This window comes from Dermacentor silvarum, chromosome 8 (assembly GCF_013339745.2).
Source record: "Dermacentor silvarum isolate Dsil-2018 chromosome 8, BIME_Dsil_1.4, whole genome shotgun sequence".
In the NCBI taxonomy this organism is placed as follows: domain Eukaryota; kingdom Metazoa; phylum Arthropoda; class Arachnida; order Ixodida; family Ixodidae; genus Dermacentor; species Dermacentor silvarum.
Genome location: NC_051161.1, coordinates 140784078 through 140800007, shown reverse-complemented (window position 1 = coordinate 140800007; position 15930 = coordinate 140784078). Strand labels below are relative to the sequence as shown.

Sequence of the window (15930 nt, the reverse complement as noted above, 5' to 3'; positions counted from 1 at the left end):
GTGCACTAGTTCTTCAACATCGGCGGAAATGCTTGCAGCGCTCCTAAAAAAATGTGCAGCTGCTCCTCAAAAAAAAAAAAAAAAAAAAAGCCACTGCAATTTCGACCAGAAGTCCTTTGTGTGCATGTACACGTAATCAATGAGGTGTGCCTATATTTGCAGCCTCATGTTGAGAAATGTTCTGTGGTCGACGCAAAAGGCAAGGTTAAGAACTGTTCGTAACTGGAAGTAGTGGCTCGGGATGATCTTTCTGTGCTGGAAACTTTTTATTTCTTTCTTAAGCTTAAAAAAACCCAGAAAAAAGCTTCCCGCACCTAGGTCATCGAGCTGCCTTGTGATACGTGATGCGTGACTAGTACGAACTCAGATTCTGTTGGTGTTATTAATGTAAGAAACTGCCGGCGACTGAGTCCCTTCGACTTCATAACATTGGCAGCTAGCTGAAACAAGAGGTTTCAGAAAACAGGAAATGTCCACGTATTTCGCACAACGCAACTGCTCGTAAATCATGCAGTGTAAGAGCATAGGCTTTGATAATCGGCGAATTTCAACAGTTTATTATTTTGCCCGAAAAATATTTTGTAGCGTTAGCTACACTGGCCTAGCCAAGCCCGTTTCGCGCGGCACATGAAGAGCCGTGCTGCGCATGCGCAAGGATCAGTGATGTCACACGGCTTGCGCACCGGAGCCACCGGAGCCGGCACCTCTCGCGCACTCCGCCGCCGCCGCGCGCGGATCACCGCCGCCGGTCTGAGCATTCCAGAGGAGTGACGTCGTAGCCGTGGTAGACGCACTGGCGCCGGCGCGCGCTCGCTGTTAGGGAGCCTACATGTTAGGGAGCCTACATACAACGGCGTTGCATGTAGGCTCCCTACTCGCTGTGCAATCGCCGTCTGACACTGCGCTGGAGCCGCTGCGCTTCTGACTGGCGTTTGCCAGTGTGGTATAGCCATGGAGGAGAGCGCGAATGCTGCTCAACAGCGCAGAAGAACGGAGAAGCTTGACTCATAAGAATAATCTTATCTTAAAAATAATCTTAAGAATAAGCTAAGAATAAGCAGCTGAACCTTTGCTAACGCTACGTATATCCTGGCATAGCCGAGCTAAGCCACTGCAACTTTTTTTTACTCTGGACGTGTGTCGCCCCCCCCCCCCCCCCCCCGAGTCAATTGTGATTGTGAATTGCAGAGCTTGCACTACAAGCTGTACGCGGTCATTTTTTTTTATTCTTATTTATAAAACCTGACCGACCCTGTCACCGTGCGGTGCATGTTGTGGACATGCACTGGTTTACACTATATCCAGCTACTTACATGCAGTAGTTTCGCGGGCGAAATGTCACAAGCTCTCCAGGCCTCACGAGCGAGGCTAAAGTCCACAATACTTCGGTGCTTTTTCTGACTTGGTGACTCGGACCGCCCATTCGGAGTCTCACCCACTCCTCATGCAATAGTCACATGACGCTCCTGATTGATCGGCGTTGCCTCGGATGAGGAAGCGTCGTGACTTTGTCTGTATTTCCACTGAAGCTGGCTCCCAGGAAGAAGCGCAACAGTGCAAACAATAGTGCAATGCTGGATAAGCCCCGCTCGCGGGCTGAGGCGCAGTGATTGATTTGCGGGCACGACTGCAGGCTGCTTGCATCCTATGGACAGCCCCAGCCACGGGCTGGTCCTAACGCCTCCGCCAGCCGGATCCAATCCGCGGGAGGTATTTTTGAGACCCCTGCTAGAAGAACCTGAAATGTGCATGGTGACAAGCCCACACCTCAGCAGCACAGTCTTGCAGCGCCTGCGCGAAAATAAATACGACTTTGTGGACAACTTTCTCCCTGACACAAGGCAGTCACATGAAATAAGTGTTTTACTTGGATCAGACGTCTACCAGAAGGAAGCTAATGAAAAGATTGACTGTTTAATGAGTGACCTAATAGCCTCAGAAACCAAGTTTGGATGAAGCATTCAGAGAGCCGTGAAAGTCAAAGAAGGTTCTGCACATACGAGTGTTTTGTTCGTGATTTGCAAGGTGACTTCTCTTCCTGACTGTGATTCACATGTGACGTGCCATCTCGACATTATTAGATTCGGCCAGTCAAAAGCGAACAACGGCAAGGCTCACCCAGACCTTGAGATGTTGGAAAACAGCATCACCAACTTCGATGAGCTACCAGGTACAGCTGATAATACAAGATCGAGAGATACGTTGAGACAGAGGTAATCGAAGATTAACTGACCGCCGTCTGCAAGCCCAACAGTTCGAACTACCCAAACAGTATGACACGGCAATCGGAGCTTATTTTAACGCATAGTACACAGAGCAAGCTAACGAAGAGCACCTGTAAAAAGAACATGTGTATTGTGCACCCTACCACCCTGTTATAAGCTGAGATGCTGTCACGACAAAGCCTCGTCTTGTGTTTGACACCTCTTCGCACGTGCTTGGTCATTCCTGCCTGAACGATGTTCTGTTCAGGGGTATAAAATCGACGTTTTCATTATGCAGGTGCAATTCGCCTTCCGCGACCACCAAGTTGTTTTAATTACTGATATCAAAAATTCATACCTGCACACGCCGCTTCACACGGCAGACCGCGGCGTGCTGCGAATTTTCTGGATTGACCGGTTGCCCTGAGATGCGGACTCCTCTCCACCGGTGTTGACGTGGAGGATGACGAGGGTCCCATTCGGAGCCTCACCCAATCCTTTTTTGCTAGTAGCCCTTCTTGGTCGCGGTTTGTCGAGAGCAATGTTCGGAGACTGGCTTTTCTAGAAAATGACTTTAAGGTCGACCCCCTCATCGTAGATTTACCAATGCGGATAAAGCTGCAACAGTGTACAGTGAAACGCGCGACATATTATCTGAAGTGAGGACAATCGCACAGGTGGGTCGCCAATTCAGACGTTTTGCTGAAACGCTTCCTATGTGGAGAGATTGCTATTGAAGACGAAACCAAAGACAGTCCTTTAATCAAGGTCCTAGGCGTACCCTGGGCACGCGAAGGTGACCGCAGTCTCCTCAAAGCGAAGCACATGACTTCGCCACAAATAAGCCTTCAACCAAGCGTCTGGTGCTTCTGGCATTAGAATTGATATAGGGTTATTTGGCTTATCTAGTGCCAATAACGCTCAGAGCAAAGGTGTTTTTTCAAGACCCGTGGAAGATCAAATACGCATGGGATTATTTTGTTCCGCAAGAGCAAACAAGCGAGAACAGGTTGCGTACTGAATTAGCTAGTGTGAACCCCGGTGGCATTCAATGTTACGTGCGGCTGCGAGCATATGGTGCACCTTTTTTTGATCGAGCTACACGTATTCTCCAACGCAAGCATGAGAACGTACGACACCTGTATCTACATAGGTGCGTGCTAAGCAAACAGCACCTACAACACACAGCTCCTCATAAGCAAGAGCCATGTTGCACAACTAAAGCAAACTTCACTTCTTCGCCTGGCGTTATTAGCCTGCGTCATCCGCACGAGGTTGTGTGGATACTTCAAGACAGTGACATTGCTGAGCTTTATTCTAGTTAACTTTTGCACCGACTCACTCGCCGTGTTACGTTTGATTCAGGGTACGCCTACAAAAAGAGAGCTGTTCGTACATCATCGAGTCTCCGAGATTCATCACCTCATTAGACCGATCCAGTGGCGTCATTTTGTCGCAAATAACAACACAGCTGTTTTTGTAACACCGGGAGCGTCATCACCTCGTCTTTTTGCGTCAGTAGTATGGTGGCGCGGTCCAACCTCACTTCATGATCAGCAAGAACCCATTCCTATACTGAGTATACTGAATTGCCAGAACAATATGAGGACTTGATAAAAATTGCAGAAAGGACGTCAGAGTGTCCTCCTGCAGCTTCTGTTTCGAACACTATAGTGCGTGTTAACATGTACAGTACGTACCCTAAAGAAATTGTTAAGAGTCACCCGTTGTTTGCTAGAAAGGCGTCGTCGAAACCATCCTCAGCTGCTGGAATATAGCTTCATGAGGTGGAGCACTACTGATTGGGAAACGTCCGAGATGTGTTCTTCTAAAAAGTAGTAGCATGAGCTCGTACTGCATGGCGAAGTCGACACCCCGTTTTGCGAGCTTCTAGCGAGGTTTTGGGTTGTAAAAGGTCACCAGAACGTGAAAAGAATGTTAAATTAACAGTTGCTCACCTTGCAAACGCCATATTCCTGTTACCGAGACAGCTCCGTTTGCTATGTTGCAGGAGAGAGAATCGCCGAAGCCTGTCTGTTCTCTGTAGTTGATTTGGCTACACGCATGACACGGCTGCTGCAAGCAAAAGGGCGCACATCCTGATCTTCTCGGTTGGTGTCGGTCGCGCCAACTGTTTAGAACTGGCCACCGATATGACAACGACCACTACGATTCCGGCCTTAAGTCATTTCGCCTCCTGACGTGAAATCCCAGACCCCATATACTCAGATAACGCATTGTCTTTCCGCAACTGTGCGCATGTGTTGAAGACCAATCTACCTACTCTCCAAGAGTATGCTGCTGTCGTCATTGTCAAGTGTAATTTTATTTCAGATGAAGACCCCTGATATGGAGGGTGGTGGGAGCGCCTCATCAGTTCGAGAGAGAATGCATTTAGAACTTGGGCAAAGCAGCCGCAGCGCTGAGGTGGTCTGTACCGTTATCTGCGAAGCAGAGACTGCCATTATTCGGAGGCGTCTGACTTATACCGACAGCAATAGGTGTGAAGTGCCTCCAGTGACTGCATCCTACTTATTTCTCGGAATATGCGCCGAATGGTTTTCGCAAGAAGGCAGCTTTTCTGAAGGCACATCACCGACAAGAGCACGCCGGCTTAGCCGTGCGCGCTATCGTGAGCATCTGACAGCAGAGCTATGGATCCGAGGGAAGTGCTTGTACCTGCTCTTCGGTCCGCGCACAACATTACTCTTCGTGGACTACCTCGGTTACGTGAAGATAAGGTGGTGCTTGGGCATGACAGCAGCGGACATCAGCTGTCAAGAAATCTGCGCAGAGTTCTGTCAGTGGACCAAGAGAAAGGCAGTATTGCGTACGTTCGTACACATTCACTACCTTCTAGACAGGCGATCGGACGACCCGTTCAGAAGATGAACTTTCTAGAAGCAAGCTGCCAACAAACAGCTACCGAGTGATCACCTTGGCCCCTTGGGAACACGTCGGAGATAATTGCCGACAGGCAATGCTCTTCAAGAAGAGAAGAGAAGGGAACGAGGAAGAGAAGCAGCATGAGCTATAAAATGAAAGGATGGAGTGCTTCGTCTTTGGCTCGTGTCTCTATTACGTGACAGCTACAACGAACCCACCGATGCAATTTCGAATTGCTACTTTTGTCGCAAGCGTTGAGATCGTATTTAGAGAAACAGCTTTAAAGCAGTTCAAAGTAAAACAGCGACATTAGATCTTGTGCACCACAAGCAGTGCAGCCTACTTACAAAACAACTAGTATGTGTGTGTTACCTCAATCTGTAGAGGCAACTTCAGTGGAGTAAGCCTCCGAACGCAACCCTCAAGTGATACCTACAACCTGCGGAATATGAGGAAGAATTAATACCTGTGGCGCTAAATGCCCAGTCATTCTGGGCACCGACACGGCCTCTCCACAGAGGCTGCGCCGTTCGAAACCGTCCCTGCATATTATCAATATTGTCGACTACACCGGATAATTTGTTCGTCATACAATAAGAGGAAATATATTACTGGTGATTTCTTTCCGGACAGTAAAGGCAAACGATGTGTGCCTGCCTGCGCTAGGATGGGTAGATTGTTATCAGGAGGTGACTGATTTACTATTCGAAATTTTCGTGCGATGCATTCCTTAACTCATTCCGAACCACGTGTAAAAAACACGGTGAGCCTTCACTCAGAGAGTAGGTTCAAGAAGACCAAACACTGAATAGCTATTTTAAGTAAGAGGTTGCCAAATTCAATTTCTGGTAGGTAGGTATTTCCTGTCTCAACTCGCTTTGGACATCAGCAGTAAAAACATTCGCGGCTTTCTGCGAAATCGAATTGAATGTGACTTTACTCAAGCGTACACCATTACACTCAGAGATCATTACGCGTGAGTCAAACGTCTGCTTACGAGCACAGTAGCCCATTGCTCCAACCACTGGGCCACGATCGCAACCGTACTCCTCTTGTATCAAAGCTGACTGGCTTTCAGATGTTTCGCGCCCAGCTCGCGTGCGTCATGTGCTATTTTCTCGCTTTGTCTCCATGGGACAACTCACAATTTGAGAAGCTGTTTTATAATTGCCATCTTCGGCATTGGCCCCAATTCACCAGTAGTTCCCTCGCAGCAGCTAGCCCTACATATGAATTTTGCGACGTTCAGCTGCCTATTTCGATTGGCCCAGGTCGAACAGGTTTTAATATTTCATCGCCAGAGTGCAAATGGCCACCCTCCTTTATTATAGACGACACGACATAGCCATAGGTAAGCATGAGTATGTAACACGTAATCGCTGATGACCACATAATCTGTGTTTCTTGCGCTTATGCTCATCTAGCACCTATGCATATCTCAGTAATCAGTGTGCAATCAGTTCTTACCGGGCCACCAGTGCAAAAATCATGCCGCCGCCGTCCCATTCACACGATAGTATCTATGTAGTAGCCAAGAGTCGGCATGAATTAAGCTCTTGGCGGACCACCGGAGTAGAAATCTTGCCATTGCCGTCACATTCACACAATGGTACTTATGTAGTACCCAACTATTGGCAGGAATTAAGCTCTTGTCGCACCGCCGGAGTACAAATCATGCCGTCGCCGTCACATTCACATGATAGTACCTATGTAGTACCCAACAATCGGCATGAATTAAGCTCTTGTCGGACCGCCGGAGTAGAAATTATGCCATCACCGACCCAACAATCGGCACGAATTAAGCTCTTGTCGGACCACCGCAGTAGAAACCAAGCCATAACCGTCCCATTCATACGATATTACCTGTTTAGTACCCAACAATCAGCATTAATTAGGCTCTTGTCGGACCACCGGAGTAGAAATCATGCCATCACCGTCCTATTCACAAGATAGTACCTGTTTAGTACCCAACTATTGGCACGAATTAAGCTCTTCTCGGACCGCCAGAGTACAAATCATGCCGTTGCCGCCACATTCACACGATAGTACCTATGTAGTAACCAACAATCGGTATGAATTAAGGTCATTGCGGACCACTGGAGTAGAAATCATGCCATCACCGTACCATTAACACGATAGTACCTGTTTAGTACCCAACAATCAGCATTAATTAAGCTCTTGTCGGACCACCGGAGTAGAAATTATGCCATCACCGGCCCAACAATCGGCCTGAATTAAGATCTTGTCGGACCACCGCAGTAGAAACCATGCCATCACCGTACCATTAACACGATAGTACCTGTTTAGTACCCAACTATTAGCATTAATTAAGCTCTTGTCGGACCACCGGAGTAGAAATTATGCCATCACCGGCCCAACAATCGGCCTGAATTAAGATCTTGTCGGACCACCGCAGTAGAAACCATGCCATAACCGTACCATTAACACGATAGAACCTGTTTAGTACCCAACAATCAGCATTAATTAAGCTCTTGTCGGACCAGCGGCGTAGAAATCATGCCATCACCGTCCTATTCACAAGATAGTACCTGTTTAGGACCCAACTATTGGCATGAATTAAGCTCTTCTCGGACCGCCAGAGTACAAATCTTGCCGTTGCCGTCACATTCACACGATAGTACCAATGTAGTAACCAACAATCGGTATGAATTAAGGTCATTGCGGACCACTGGAGTAGAAATCATGCCATCACCGTACCATTAACACGATAGTACCTGTTTAGTACCCAACAATCAGCATTAACTAAGCTTTTGTCGGACCACCGGAGTTGAAATCATGCCATCACTGTCCCATTCACAAGATAGTACCTGTTTAGTACCCAACTATTGGCATGAATTAAGCTCTTCTCGGACCGCCAGAGTACAAATCATGCCGTTGCCGTCACATTCACACGATAGTACCAATGTAGTAACCAACAATCGGTATGAATTAAGGTCATTGCGGACCACTGGAGTAGAAATCATGCCATCACCGTACCATTAACACGATAGTACCTGTTTAGTACCCAACAATCAGCATTAATTAAGCTCTTGTCGGACCACCGGAGTAGAAATTATGCCATCACCGGCCCAACAATCGGCCTGAATTAAGATCTTGTCGGACCACCGCAGTAGAAACCATGCCATTACCGTACCATTAACACGATGGAACCTGTTTAGTACCCAACAATCAGCATTAATTAAGCTCTTGTCGGACCACCGGAGTAGAAATTATGCCATCACCGGCCCAACAATCGGCCTGAATTAAGATCTTGTCGGACCACCGCAGTAGAAACCATGCCATCACCGTACCATTAACACGATAGAACCTGTTTAGTACCCAACAATCAGCATTAATTAAGCTCTTGTCGGACCAGCGGCGTAGAATCATGCCATCACCGTCCTATTCACAAGATAGTACCTGTTTAGGACCCAACTATTGGCATGAATTAAGCTCTTCTCGGACCGCCAGAGTACAAATCATGCCGTTGCCGTCACATTCACACGATAGTACCAATGTAGTAACCAACAATCGGTATGAATTAAGGTCATTGCGGACCACTGGAGTAGAAATCATGCCATCACCGTACCATTAACACGATAGTACCTGTTTAGTACCCAACAATCAGCATTAACTAAGCTTTTGTCGGACCACCGGAGTTGAAATCATGCCATCACTGTCCCATTCACAAGATAGTACCTGTTTAGTACCCAACTATTGGCATGAATTAAGCTCTTCTCGGACCGCCAGAGTACAAATCATGCCGTTGCCGTCACATTCACACGATAGTACCAATGTAGTAACCAACAATCGGTATGAATTAAGGTCATTGCGGACCACTGGAGTAGAAATCATGCCATCACCGTACCATTAACACGATAGTACCTGTTTAGTACCCAACAATCAGCATTAATTAAGCTCTTGTCGGACCACCGGAGTAGAAATTATGCCATCACCGGCCCAACAATCGGCCTGAATTAAGATCTTGTCGGACCACCGCAGCAGAAACCATGCCATCACCGTACCATTAACACGATGGAACCTGTTTAGTACCCAACAATCAGCATTAATTAAGCTCTTGTCGGACCAGCGGCGTAGAAATCATGCCATCACCGTCCGATTCACAAGATAGTACCTGTTTAGGACCCAACAATTGGCATGAATTAAGCTCTTCTCGGACCGCCAGAGTACAAATCATGCCGTTTCCATCACATTCACACGATAGTACCTATGTAGTAGCCAACAATCGGTATGAATTACGGTCATTGCGGACAGCCGAAGTAGAAATGCCATCACCGTCCCATTCGCATGATATTTAGTACCTGCTTAGTACCCAAATATTGGCATGAATTAAGCTCTTCTCGGACCACCGTAGTAGAAATCATGCCGTCGCCGTCACATTCACACGATAGCACCTTTGTAGTACCCGACACTCGGTATGAATTAAGGTCATTGCGGACCACCGGAGTTGAAATCATGCCATCATCGTCCCATTCACACGATAGTACCTATGTAGTACCCAAATATTGGCATGAATTAAGCTCTTGTCGGACCACCAGAGTAGGAATCATGCTGTCGCCGTCACATTCACACGACAGTACCTTTGTAGTACCCGACACTCGGTATGAATTAAGGTCATTGCGGACCACCGGAGTTGAAATCATGCCATCATCGTCCCATTCACACGATAGTATCTATGTAGTACCCAAATATTGGCACGAATTAAGCTCTTCTCGGACCACCGTAGTAGAAATCATGCCGTCGCCGTCACATTCACACGATAGCACCTTTGTAGTACCCGATACTCGGTATGAATTAAGGTCACTGCGGACCACCGGAGTTGAAATCATGCCATCATCGTCCCATTCACACGATAGTACCTATGTAGTACCCAAATATTGGCATGAATTAAGCTCTTGTCGGACCACCAGAGTAGGAATCATGCCGTCGCCGTCACATTCACACGATAGCACCTTTGTAGTACCCGACACTCGGTATGAATTAAGGTCATTGCGGACCACCGGAGTTGAAATCATGCCATCATCGTCCCATTCACACGATAGTACCTATGTAGTACCCAAATACTGGCATGAATTAAGCTCTTGTCGGACCACCAGAGTAGGAATCATGCTGTCGCCGTCACATTCACACGACAGTACCTTTGTAGTACCCGACACTCGGTATGAATTAAGGTCATTGCGGACCACCGGAGTTGAAATCATGCCATCATCGTCCCATTCACACGATAGTATCTATGTAGTACCCAAATATTGGCATGAATTAAGCTCTTCTCGGACCACCGTAGTAGAAATCATGCCGTCGCCGTCACATTCACACGATAGCACCTTTGTAGTACCCGACACTCGGTATGAATTAAGGTCATTTCGGACCACCGGAGTTGAAATCATGCCATCATCGTCCCATTCACACGATAGTACCTATGTAGTACCCAAATATTGGCATGAATTAAGCTCTTGTCGGACCACCAGAGTAGGAATCATGCTGTCGCCGTCACATTCACACGATAGTACCTTTGTAGTACCCGACACTCGTTATGAATTAAGGTCATTGCGGACCACCGGAGTTGAAATCATGCCATCATCGTCCCATTCACACGATAGTATCTATGTAGTACCCAAATATTGGCATGAATTAAGCTCTTGTCGGACCACCAGAGTAGGAATCATGCTGTCGCCGTCACATTCACACGATAGTACCTTTGTAGCACCCGACACTCGGTATGAATTAAGGTCATTGCGGACCACCGGAGTTGAAATCATGCCATCATCGTCCCATTCACACGATAGTATCTATGTAGTACCCAAATATTGGCATGAATTAAGCTCTTCTCGGACCACCGTAGTAGAAATCATGCCGTCGCCGTCACATTCACACGATAGCACCTTTGTAGTACCCGACACTCGGTATGAATTAAGGTCATTGCGGACCACCGGAGTTGAAATCATGCCATCATCGTCCCATTCACACGATAGTTTCTATGTAGTACCCAAATATTGGCATGAATTAAGCTCTTGTCGGACCACCAGAATAGGAATCATGCTGTCGCCGTCACATTCACACGATAGTACCTTTGTAGTACCCGACACTCGGTATGAATTAAGGTCATTGCGGACCACCGGAGTTGAAATCATGCCATCATCGTCCCATTCACACGATAGTATCTATGTAGTACCCAAATATTGGCATGAATTAAGCTCTTCTCGGACCACCGTAGTAGAAATCATGCCGTCGCCGTCACATTCACACGATAGCACCTTTGTAGTACCCGACACTCGGTATGAATTAAGGTCATTGCGGACCACCGGAGTTGAAATCATGCCATCATCGTCCCATTCACACGATAGTACCTATGTAGTACCCAAATATTGGCATGAATTAAGCTCTTGTCGGACCACCAGAGTAGGAATCATGCCGTCGCCGTCACATTCACACGATAGTACCTTTGTAGTACCCGACACTCGGTATGAATTAAGGTCATTGCGGACCACCGGAGTTGAAATCATGCCATCATCGTCCCATTCACACGATAGTATCTATGTAGTACCCAAATATTGGCATGAATTAAGCTCTTGTCGGACCACCAGAGTAGGAATCATGCTGTCGCCGTCACATTCACACGATAGTACCTTTGTAGTACCCGACACTCGGTATGAATTAAGGTCATTGCGGACCACCGGAGTTGAAATCATGCCATCATCGTCCCATTCACACGATAGTATCTATGTAGTACCCAAATATTGGCATGAATTAAGCTCTTCTCGGACCACCGTAGTAGAAATCATGCCGTCGCCGTCACATTCACACGATAGCACCTTTGTAGTACCCGACACTCGGTATGAATTAAGGTCATTGCGGACCACCGGAGTTGAAATCATGCCATCATCGTCCCATTCACACGATAGTACCTATGTAGTACCCAAATATTGGCATGAATTAAGCTCTTGTCGGACCACCAGAGTAGGAATCATGCTGTCGCCGTCACATTCACACGATAGTACCTTTGTAGTACCCGACACTCGGTATGAATTAAGGTCATTGCGGACCACCGGAGTTGAAATCATGCCATCATCGTCCCATTCACACGATAGTATCTATGTAGTACCCAAATATTGGCATGAATTAAGCTCTTGTCGGACCACCAGAGTAGGAATCATGCCATCACCGTCCCAATTACATGATAGGTTAATGTGTAGTACCCAACAATCGGCATGAATTAAGGTCATTGTGGACCACCAGAGTAGAAATAATGCCATCACCGTCTCATTCACACGATGGTACCTATTTAGTACCCAATAATCAGCATGAAATAAGCTCTTGTCGGACTGCCGGAGTAATAATTCCAATGCCGTCGGACGATCGTTGTCGCCATCGCTCTGCGGCTGTGGTCCACACACGCTGGCGTCAGACACATAGCTGCCCGTCTTACACAAACACACTGGTCCAGCTTCTAACGCTTCGCGTTCTCCAAAAAGATTGTCGTTAGTTAGCTCCGAGCGAAATGCTGTGCATAACATCAATTCCCACAATCCGCGGGATCTTCAGTTTCTCATCTTGTCATGCCGATGCAAGCCTAAAAAAATATAGTGAGACTTCGCTAGGAGAGTAGATTCGAGCACACAAAAGATAGTGAAGGTACTTTGCTTAAAAACATTGCAACTTTTTATGCATATTATGTAATAAAAGAAATCGCTAGGTTCGTTGCCTGATTTATTCTTCAAAAATAATAAAGCGTTGACCTGATTGTTTATAGTTTTCAACTCAGTCTTTGCCAATGCCTGCAAAAATTATCTGGTCACATATAATGCATCTGCATATATTATACTCTACGTGGGTGCTGGTATATACACGGTGTCCCAGCTATCACGCAGCACGATTTAAAAAAAGAGGAACGGCGTTACGCGAAGCAAACCTAGTGCGTATTGTTTCCAGTACAGTGGAGTAGCCGCCAGTATTTTTTTCGTTAGTGAGATTTAATTAATTAATTGTATTTAATTATCTAACTCGCGAAGTACTGTCCTAATTATCAAAGTGTCAATGAGAAAGTTGTAGAGCAATACCAAAAACTCCCGATACTGCTCTCTGTAGCTCAATACGTGCTACATAAAAGTGTTTTTCCGAGCATGAAAGAAGCCCACGAATACATTCAAAGTGCCTCGAGCTGCCAGTCCTGCGGCAATTCTGCGTGTATTCGCGGGCTGCTTTCACAGTCGGAAAAACACATTTATGTAGCCCGTATCGAGCTACAGAGAGCCGTATCGGGGAATTTTTTCATGTTGCTCTACAACTTTCTAATTGACACTTTGATAATTAGGACAGTACTTCTGGAGTTAAATAATTACGTACAATAATTTAATTAAATCTCACTAACGAAAAATATACTGGCGGCTACTCCACTATACTGGAAAGATTACGCACTAGGTTTGCTTCGCGTAACGCCGTTCCTCTTTTTTTAAATCGTGCTGCCTGATAGCTGGGACACCCTGTATAGATGCTAAATAAGGTTTATTAATTGGACGCGAAACCAATTTAGGCTGGAGCAGTAAACGGTCAAGTGCCAACAGCGCGCGCGCGCGCGATCCTTTCTTAATTTAGAGGAAGCTCCAGCGCGGGCCTGACTCCGATATTTCAAATGCCTTTAATACACAGAAGCGCATTTATGAGACAACCGCTTGACTGATCTAAAAAAAATTTGTTGCATTGGAGAAACAAAGTTCAATTGCGATGAGCATCGCAAGCAGCATTTTCATTAAGGGCCTGTGATATTTTATAATTATTTTGGAAAATTCGTAAGATTAAAAAAGAATAGAAGCACAAAGGTTAGAAATCCGCAACTCTGCATCAAAAAAAAACAATATCCCATTTGTAGCAGTTACTGCATCTCAAGCGGACAAATTTCACATATTTGGCGCTTACGTTAATATGTTGCAATGTTTACATTGGTACCGCAGAAATGACATCCAGGGGCACACTTCAGAGTATAGTATATTGTGTCAATTTTGTCCGCATTAGATGTGCAATTAAGTGCACCTTCCAGAATTGTGAAACGATTTTTCATTGTATAGCTATAGACTTGTAACCATATCTCTTAGTGACAGCCTAATGAGAAATCCGCTTGCCATAGTAACTAAATCTTACATTTTCCCCTTAAATGAAGCGAACCTCATTCAATTGGGTACAGTGCTAGCTGAGAAAACTGATTTCTACGTTGATGGATTTAGATAGAAGCCTCTGAGCTGAAGTTTCCTCTAAGAGGAAGTTTTATCTCGGGGCTAACTCCGATACTGCGCATTCAAATACATGCAAAATGCAGACACGCTTTAATGGGGAAACCACCGAACCAAACTGAATGAATTTCGTTGAATATCAAAGACAAGGTTGGTTTCTAGTGACTCCAAAAATAAATTTTAGGTTCAACGCTAAACAAAAATTAGGACGAAGTTTAGAAATCCGTAACTCTGGATCAAGTGCACATTGCAAATCCGTAAGCTGTATTGCTAGAGAAACCAGAGCGGACAAACTTGAAGTAATAATTAACCACTTAAGGAACATTGTTACCCGCCAGGGTGGCTCAGTCAGCTAAGGCGTTGCGCTGCTGAGCCCGAGGTCGCGGGATCGAATCCCGGCCCCGGCGGCCGCATTTCGATGGAGGCGAAATGCAAAAACGCCCGTGTGCTTGCGTTGTAGTGCACGTTAAAGAACCCCAGGTGGTCGAAATTATTCCGGAGCCCTCCACTACGGCGTGCCTCATAATCAGAACTGGTTTTGGCACGTAAAACCCCAGAAAGAAGAAGAAGGAACATTGTTACAATTTCTAGGAAGGCTTGGTAAAGTACCACTCAAAAATTAGTGGTATTTTTCAGCGGGTTGTGTTAATACATATGTTTTGTGCTCTATAATTGTGCTATAAGTTATAATTTTCTTATTCTACTCTCACCGCTTACACAATGCCTCTAGGGGCCTGTAAGGTCTCTTTAAATAAATAGACGAAATAAAATGTTATGTGCAGTGTACAGGGTTGTGATATCATTTCTCATTACTGAGTTAGAGTTGTAAAGTTATACAACACCAGCAATTCCGGACATCGCCTTTAGTTCACAGCTTTTACACCGCGTGGCGTACGGACCTTTAAAATTCAAAATTCGCGCGATGATCCACGAAGTGTACTGGACCAAAACAGAATACACGTACTAACAATAACAGAAGAAAGAAAGAAAAAACATTACCACGCCAACAGCTTGCACCGTCGAGCATGGCCGAGTGCGAATCGGGAATGGCTGATCTGATAACCGCGTATAACCGCGCGCATAAGACAAGCGGCCGGCTGGTCGACTGTGAATCAGCAGTTTTTCTGCAATTAATAGGCGTTTAGAGGCCCAGTCCCGCTTCGAGAAAGCGGCTTGCGAATCTCAAAAACGCGACCTCTACCCCCCTTTCGTCTATCTCAGACACGTCCAATTTTTTGTCTGACCGAATTTTCGAGCGGCTTTACCGGGGCATTTTATAAAAACAAAAAAAAAAACTCATGGTAGAATTACTTGTTTTATGATATTTCATTTGATATCCATTTCATTTTAGGTGTGTAAAACCGAAATAACTAAACCTAGTATGTCAGTAACAAGTGCTCACTAGTTGCTATAGTTCTATTAATTAGCCTGTTGTGAAAGTACTTATTTAGTTGGTCAGGAATTCAGTGTAATTACTGATGGGTATTCATAGGTTAAGCTAGAACGTCATGTTTATCTTTGTTAATTCCAAAAAATACATTTTAACTTGCGCTGAAAATTGACTATAAAAGCACGCATAGCCGAGCTTAATGCTT

The 15930-nt window shown here is 45.7% G+C and overlaps 1 protein-coding gene across 2 annotated transcripts in view; it reads right to left on the bottom strand.

Annotated features, from left to right (window-relative positions):
• Positions 1-15930, bottom strand: part of LOC119461731 (thiol S-methyltransferase METTL7B) — a 108457-nt gene that overhangs the window by 48378 nt on the left and 44149 nt on the right. The window lies entirely within an intron of this gene.